General features: G+C 43.2%; 1 long non-coding RNA gene across 1 annotated transcript; it reads right to left on the bottom strand.

Moving 5' to 3' along the window:
- Positions 1-796: 796 nt before the first annotated feature.
- Positions 797-6,660, bottom strand: LOC120405354. The gene is made up of 3 exons (XR_005598518.1): positions 6,125-6,660; positions 1,721-1,896; positions 797-1,554 (listed from the first exon to the last, which is right to left on the bottom strand). It is a non-coding gene; the product is annotated as an uncharacterized LOC120405354 (long non-coding RNA).
- Between the last annotated feature and the right edge of the window lie 2,222 nt (positions 6,661-8,882).

Here is an 8,882-nt window from a genome sequence, read left to right as displayed (position 1 = left end):
TGTGATCAAGCAACTTTCATTTTAAAATGGTTATGTACATCATACTGCTTCCCAGAGAGTGCATTCTGCATATGATTCGATCCGTCTGGCTGGATAATCTCCCTCCCTAACATAGCTGTAAAACAGATTTGTCAGGAAACAGAAAGTTTACAAAATGACTAAGTGCTCTGCATACATTTGAAGATGTTCCCTATTTTTGTTCATATTACTTCTTCATTTTTTCTGATGCTGGCTGCCAGTGGGTCTGTTGAACAACAAACAGGAGTGGGAAAAAGAGGGCTACTCTAGCATGAACCTCTGCTTTAATGTAAAGGGGTTGAGTAACAGTCATTGAACTTCACTTGAGCATCAAGATTTCAATCCATGATCTATATTCCACTGAGAAACCCCCCTTTCCCTAAAACTGCAAATAAGAGATCCATTTACCCCATCAGGAACTTTTCATCGTCAAGTGATGGTGAAACATTTTTTCCTTTTTGTGTAATAATATTAATAAGTTTTCCAACACTGAACCTATTCTATTTACAGTGAAACCCATCAACCCATAACATTTCAAATCAAGCTGTAATAAAGGGGGATCAGACTGTGGAAGGCTGAGTTTGTTTTGGCTTTACCTTCTCTGGGGATTACTGAATTGATAGCTATCCTGTCTGTCTAGAGTAGCATATTTTCCATAATATTTGTAACTGCTTGTGGCAGGGCAGGGGTAAAACCCCTTTAAAGCCCAGCCAAAATGCTGGCTACAGCCTGCTCTCTGGCCGGTAGGCCAGGGGTAGAGATACAGGTACTCAGCAGGGAGCCCAGCTGCAAGCCCTAACGAGAGCTGGCTCAGATGAACGTGCTGGGCTAAGTAGTGACAGCTGGGCTGGGGCAGGAGAAGGCTGTAAAAGCCCTGGGCAAACCTCAGTGAGGAGGCTAGCCTGGGAGGAGACAGGAGGGCAGTGTTTCCGGCTCCTTGCCAATAAGGAAGCCTCAAGGGCCAGGAGACCCTGGGGAGGGTTTGTGTGGTGCTAACTGTTGGGGGATCTGGGCACTGCACAAGCACTGTAAATAAAGACACGGAGGTGATTCAACAACAGAGGGCGTGAACACTCTTTATTAAACCAGCCTAAACACAGGGTGCAGGCACAAAAGTGGGAGAGCCTGTGCTCACCCTGTGACACTGCTTCTAAAATCAGGATGGCTAAATCTCTTAATTTTTATATGTAGAATTCTCCATTAAAATGGTTTTATAGACTACTATACTTTAGCCTAGTGCTTTGCCAGTTAACTGATTGTAGAGTGGAGTTCCTGGGATTTCTATGGGAGGTACAGTCTTTTCTATCTGAGAATCATTTTGCTTTGAATTGATTATCAGGTAATCCTTTAGCGTAATAACATTTAAACATTTCTCATCTGGGTCTTCTTGTGTTGCCTCGTGGAAGTTTTGGCAAAGCACAGGAAAGGCGTCCACTGTTTTATTGAATGTTTTCCTGTGTTTAAAATGTTTTGGGGCATTTTCTATTTGTCTGCCACACCAGAAAGAAAAAATGAAGGGCATGGAAACAAAAAGACCTTGGAAAAAAGTAGAGAACTGAATTAGACACACAGCACAAATGACAAGACTAGGCCAATTGAAAAACATACAGTCTCGTTGTTCACCAAACTGACCAATAAAAGTGAGCAACAACTCAGACATGATATTTTAATGTGACAACTGATCAGCAGACTCCTGGCCTACCAGTGAAGGGCCTGATGTGAAGCTTATCAATCAGTGGAAAGGCTTTGGATCAGGACACCAAGGCTTCCATCCTCTATGGAGGGGACCCCTGTGGCTTGAGGAGCTCTGCTGAGTTCCACAGGAATCTATATGGATGTAAACGTCTGTCCAGGTATATTAGATGGCAGGATCCTGGCCTAAGAAAGCAACAGGCATCCAGTTAGTTGAAAATGTCATGAGTTTTAGTATGTAGATTTACCAAACATATGCAGTGCCCATTGGTGGCAACTTGACATACTGCAACAGCTCTTTAATTAAGGCGTCATGAACTAAAACCTGCTGGACACAGTCCTGGCTGAGTTCTCATAGTGGATGGTCACCAGACTGTGTTAATTGGACCAAACTTTTGGATGCCATGTACATCCAAGCCAGCTGGGTCTGAGCAGAGTCCAGTCAGTGCTTTCAGTTGTGGGGCTCGAAAGAGGCTCTTGCAAGGTCAGAGCTCTTGTCTGTCATCCATCCTGGCACAAGGGACTCCGTAGACTAAGTGCCATTGGCCCCGAAGCTACGGCTGAGCCCTTCAAAGCCTCTCCAGCCACTCCACATCTTCTCCTGGAGTCCCACATCGCTGTGGTTTATGGTTTGATCCCTTGGGGAGCTATGTGGCAGTTAAAGCAAAGAATGCAGGTGTTGCAAAGGAACTTCTTAAACATAGTTTTTACTCTTTGACAGCACAGATCCATGCAAAACAAAACCCTGAATGCAATTCCCCCATCAGAGTCCTCACCACTCCCAAGAGTCCTCAGTTTTGGTCAGTGGCATTGGGAGAAGGCAAAGTCACTCCTGCCCCCACTCCTCTAGCTGTATCTTCTGGTCATGGAATGGCTCCTCTTTGCTCAGGGAGCATGTCACTTTTAAAAGCAGCCTCTGGCACCTTTTCTACTTTTTTCGCTGGTGATTTTCCACTCTCCAACCCCCTGCCCCTCTTCCCTCCCTCCCGCTCCATGGCTGTTATTAAAAGTCAATGGGTCTACTGGTAGAAACTCCCATTCTACCAGGGTAGAACTATTTGCATGTTGATGGGCCTCTTGTTGCAGCTTTCTAGATGTAGCCTGCCCTTTGAGTGTCAAATTCCTGCTACCAAATGGAGGTTCTAATCCACAGTGGAGGTTACAATAATAAATGCTATTCATAAAAGCAAAAAATTCACATGCTGACAAAATATATTCCCCAAAATGTCACATTTTCTACTTAAGTCATGCCATAAGAGAGCTGTAAGGTTAACAGTTGGGGAGATTTCTCAGGGACTTTTGTTTTCAGGAAGCTTAAACCGATTTGAAATATTTAATAGAAATCAAATAAAGGCCTGGCTGGGCTAAACAAAACCTGCTTTGTAGCGGACTCTCCCTTAGCCTTCTGCTGACCCAGGGATAGGCAACCTATGGCACGTGTGCCAAAGGCGGCACGCAAGCTGATTTTCACTGGCATTCACACTGCCTGGGTCCTGGCCACTGGTTTGGGGGGCTCTGGATTTTAATTTAATTTTAAATGAAGCTTCTTAAACATTTAAAAAACCATATTTACTTTACATACAACAATAATTTAGTTATATATTATAGACTTACAGAAAGATGTATTACTGGCACATGAAACCTTAAATTAGAGTGAATAAATGAAGACTTGGCACAGCACTTCTGAAAGGTTGCTGACCCCTGTGCTAACCTCTCGGTTACCAGAGAGCTTCCTGGTTGACCTGTAGGTCACTTGCTCTTGAATGAGCAGAAGGGGTCTTGAGTATATGAATACATATCCTACAATAGCAGCAAAGAGTCCTGTGGCACCTTATAGACTAACACGTTTTGGAGCATGATGCATCCAACGAAGTGGGTATTCACCCACGAAAGCTCATGCTCCAATACGTCTGTTAGTCTATAAGGTGCCACAGTACTCTTTGCTGCTTTTACAGATCCAGACTAACACGGCTACCCCTCTGATACTTGATATCCTACAATGTCAATAGATGTGTTCTTTAGCTGATTAAGTTATGGTATGTGCACATAATACGCATGAACTGATAAGAAAGACCTACCAGCACTTTGACAAGGCTGCTGGTAATCTCTGATTAGCTGGTCCTAAATTATGGTGCAAGGACCCTGGGTTACATAGCGCTCCGGTGAAGCAGGTTGGAAATTCTGTAGCAGCTTGATATAAAATTTAAAAAAATGGGGATTGTACTGAATTCAATATGAAGGTGAATGATGCAATCAATGCAGGAGCCCCAGGTATAATTCCATGTATTTTATATTGTCCTACAGCAAGATTCAGAGAGGGATTGGACATTTATATGAATAACAAGGATATCCAAAGTTTTATAGTTAATCCTAACAAATCTTCTTGGAAGGGTGATAAAAACCTCATGGTTCAAGGTTTAAGCCAATCTCTAACTATTAGAGATTTGGATGAAAAATTAATGCGAGGCAGATTATCCTGTATCTGCCTATTGTGGGGTTTCTGCACTGCCCGCTGAAGCATTTGCTGCTGGACACAATTGGAGACAAGATACTGAACTGGATGGACCATGGGTCTGAGCCAGTTTAGCAATTCTGGTGTTCCCATGTTTTCAGTTTGCAGCATGCCACAGATTTGTGAGTGGACAATGCATAACAATATCCTAGAAGGTGTCAGGGTGTTAGCTGGCATGTAGAGACAGGTGGGGTATATTGGGATCTGTGGAGGCAAAGGAGGGAGTTAGGGGTTGTGGAAGAAGCACATTAGCTGGTATTTCTGCTAAAATGGTTATCAGAGATACAATTAACAATGTCAGTTAAGTGACTATTTTTGGATTTCAGTATTAACAACCCAATGAATGGGTAGCTCATACCTCTCTGAGCTATTGTTTCGGGCTATCTGTAAACTTGAACATAACCCTGAATTTGTTGATATTTGGTTCCTGTTTTCAAAGTTAACGTATGAGGGCTGGAGACTTTTTAATACAAGAAAGCATAGGTTCTGCAGAACACTTCCATGGAAAGATAGGATCAAGGGATGAATTTCATGGCCATGGAATACATAGCACTTTGGCCTTAACTCTGGATTGTCTGAATTTTATGGGTGTGAATCAGATTCCAAAGGCTAAGTTTTTCTCTTAATTATGCCCAGACAACTCCACTGAAGGCAATGGGGCTGCGTTCAGTATGGTCTTACAGCCCACTCAGGCTGAGTTTGTGGCTTGTTTTCTTGTCATCTAACATTGCAAGGAGCAGCCCGTGTTTGAGTCCTAAACTTACCTCTGCCCCAGAAAGACCTGTTCGTCAATACTTTTAATAATAAACATTGTGTAGAGATCACTAAAACTGAGTCATGATCCTGACCCAAAGCTTTACTTAGGTTAAATAAAGGAATCTCTACCACAAGTGAACTCCCTACATTAAGAATGTTTTGTTTTATCTCCCTTTAACGCCCATGGGAGATCCTTTGTAGGCTTTGTTCTGAAGCTGTTTTTCCTGATGTATTGCTCTTGGTTGTTCTTTTAATTTGTTTTGCCAGCATGACCGGTGAATCACAGGGGCTTGTTTATTTGTTGTACTTTTTTTGGCCAGCCTATTTGTTCTCGTTGAGGGTCTCTTTGCTCATTTCTCTCCTGCACTTAGAGGTGCCCTTGCCAGTTTTCTCTGGGCTTATCTAGATTAGAGAAATGTGTATGGTGTCAGGAGTGCAACCCCTAGTGTAAACTAAACTATACTAGTAAGCTCACTATAGCCGTGTAAGACACGGCTTGTAAAACAGAGGTAAGTTGAACTGATGTAAGTCTCATCTTTGAATGGTGCAGTGCATCTACACTGAGGGTTTGTGTCACCGTAGCTGAAGGGATACAAAAAACCCCAGCAGCAGCAAAAATCAGCCCCGTATAGACAGGGCTGATGTCTTGGTTCTTCTGGTACATTTTCACCACTGCTTCACTGTGATGATAAAACTTACTCACTTGTACTGGGCGGGGATTTGCCATTTCAGAACAAAACCCATCAATGATAGAGGCAGAAAGCTCAGAAGAGAGGAAGTCTGCTCCGATAGTGTATTTTTCTGTTTTCACATTCATTTTACACATGGGCTCATAGCCTTCACTTGCCAGCTTGGGTAATGAATCTACATGGGTCTTGATTTCTAATTACACTCCATATATATGATGTTAGATACTTTTCTTGTGTCTACTCCCCCTCTAACCAGGGAATGATTATTATTGATTGAAGTAGTGCCCAGAGGCCCCAGCTAATGATCAAAGTCCCACATTGTGCTAGCACTTTACAAATGGAGAACAAAGACAGTCCTTGCCCCAGAGAGCTCATGTTTTATGACTATAACAATGAACAACAGGTGGATAAACAGACAAATTGGGGATGAGATAACAGTAAAGAAAAGGATATTTACATAAATACGCAGTCTGAGGGATCAGAGGAGTAGAGTGAAATGAGCCTTGTTGTATTGGTTTCTTCATCTTCATGGAGTATGCATTTTGGATTCACTGTCAAGGTGGATAACGTTATATTGTCACAGGGTGTTCTACTTCTCTCCGGAGTGCCTCCTTCTGGCAGGGTCTGGAGAACAGCTCTGCCAGTCAGACGTCGCTGCAGTGGTTGCTCACACCGTCATTCCCCTGCCTTGCTTGCTTGGGATTTGACTGCTCCTGCTTTGAGGTTTGGCCTTCCAGCCAGGTCACTGTAGTCTGCCCCTTCCGGGGTATCAAAGTCTCTCGGGACCCACTGTCCCAGGCTGTCTTTCCTCTCACTGGCCTTAAAGGCACCACTGCCCAGAGGCTGGAAGGGAACCCAGGCCCACCCTCTATGCTGGCTTCCAGCCCAGGGACCCTACAACAAGCAGTCAATGTCTGTTCTGTCCTAACCCTTACTGCTGTATCCCTGGGCTACTTCCTACCTTACCTTCTCCCACCCTGAGAGTGGCTGCCATTTCTCTCTCTACAGCCCACTTCTGCCCTCAGCTACTGGGCTTTATAAAGGCCCCTTCTGTTCCTGTCCAGCTGAGCCTCATCTCTAATTAGTCCTTGCTCACTGTCTTTTCCTCCAGGTGCAGGTTATTGGGCCACCTGGCCACCTTAACCCTTTCAGGTCTTGTGTGGGATGGATATATACACACACACACACACACACACATTTTAAAAATATAATTATATGAAAATGGTTAAAAGTTGTTTTAAAATGTGCTCTTAGAACAGCCTCGGATAGTTTGTGGTATTTAGACCAAAATCAACCACCACAAATATTTGGTAAACATTGTCCATTTATCTTTGTTTTTAAGTATTTGTTCTTTTAATTAAGATTTCTTTTTGATAGTATAGACAACTAAAAGACAATAATATCAATATTCCCCTCCCAATCACATTTAGAACCCAACTTATCTAATTCCTAAACCCTTTATCTCACAAACTTAAACCATCTAAAGAGGGGTCTGTCTGTGTCCCTCACATTTATTTATGTAGCATCCCTTCCAACAAACGTAGTAATATTACTTATTTCCATATTTTAATTCCAGACTCCCTCAACAGATTTCTAGTTTCCATGTGTTTTCCCATAAATCTCCCCTCTCCTATATTTTACCAATCTCTTTCCAATGAGATGCAGTTTGATTAAAGCTCCAGCCACCCATCCAGTGTCCACTGGAAAGATACTCTCTTTCTTGTATTTTTCTAAGGCTATGTCTGCACTTAAAACTCCACAGAGACATAGCTGCAGCTGCGCCACTGTAGTGCTTCTGTGTAGACACTTACTACCCCTTCCGTCGCTGGAGGTAATCCACCTCTGTGAGGCCTACCTTGCATTATATACACATGGGTTTACATTGGCTTGACTTAGGCTTTGTCTACACTACACAGCTTTTAGTGACACAGCCATGTCGACATGGCCGTGTCACTAAAAGTCGGGCAGTGTAAACGCTGTTTGTCGGCACTTTTGCTGACAAAATACTTCAACCCCCTACGAGCAGGGTTTGCGTTGTCAACAGGAGAGCGCTCCTGCCAACAGCAAGTCGTTTACACTGCCTCTTGCCATGGCAAAACTTTTGTCTTTCGGGGAGGGGGAGGGGCTTCTTTAAGCATGTGTGAACCACAAGAGTTTTGTCGTTCAATTGGCAGTGTAGACAAAGCCTACGTCTCTTATGGGTGTGGATTTTTCACACCCCTGAGAGATTTAGTTGTGCTGATGTAACTTTTCAGTGCAGACCACCCCAAAGACAATATTCTCCTTCCTTTTTTCCCAAGTGGATGGCAGTCGGAAGTCTTATGTCAAGAGTCCTGTTCCCATTAAAATCACAGCTAACAAAAGCCAATGGCAGAAAAAGTGAGGCAATGAGAAATGGTAGAGGAGTGTTGAAATTATGGAAAACAACTTTATATAGAGGTGACTCAGCAGTGGGTGAAGCAAAGCAAAAACTACACATGTAGTGAAATCCATTTGTAATTAAATCATTTTTTCCCCACAAAACAACCTCACTATGGCCCTAGTTCTGCAATGAACTCTATTCAGGCAGACCCCACTGCAGAATTGTAATTACCCCATAACCAGAATTGTGCTGATTACATTGAAACAATCTAGGGTACTCATATCACTTGGGCTTGGGGTCCATTGTGGCAGGCACTGCACAAACACTTAGGAAGAAGCATTCCCTTTCCCTAAGGGCTTACTAATTTGACACATGATCCAACAAGGACTCAGTCATGCAAGATGCTGACTACTCTGGCCCTGACCCACCAAAGCACTTAAGCATATGCCTCACTTCAGTGGGACTACTCCCATATGCAAAGTTAAGCACATGTTTAAGTGCTTTGCTGGGTCAGGGCCAAAGTGCTCAGAACTTTGCAGGATCGAGCCCCAAGTAAGTATGACAAACAATAGGAAAAGAAAATGGAGAGGGAGGACAAGGGAGGAGATAATACGATTGCATGACTACATACATTTGGGAACTCACAGAGAAAGCATGGGGTCCCAGATGACTGGAGAAGGGAAAACATAGTACCTATCTTTGAAAAGGAGGACACAAGGAATTATAGACCATCAGCCTAACTTTGATACCCAGAAAGATACTGGGACAAAATCTTAAAGAATCAGTTTGCTCAGACCTAAAGAATAATAAGGTGGTAATAGTCATCATGGATGTGTCAATAGCAAATCATGCC

This window comes from Mauremys reevesii, linkage group 4 (genome assembly GCF_016161935.1).
Source record: "Mauremys reevesii isolate NIE-2019 linkage group 4, ASM1616193v1, whole genome shotgun sequence".
Lineage (NCBI taxonomy): Eukaryota > Metazoa > Chordata > Testudines > Geoemydidae > Mauremys > Mauremys reevesii.
The sequence above is the reverse complement of the archived record's forward strand: the minus strand, read 5'-3'. Positions and strand labels throughout refer to the sequence as shown.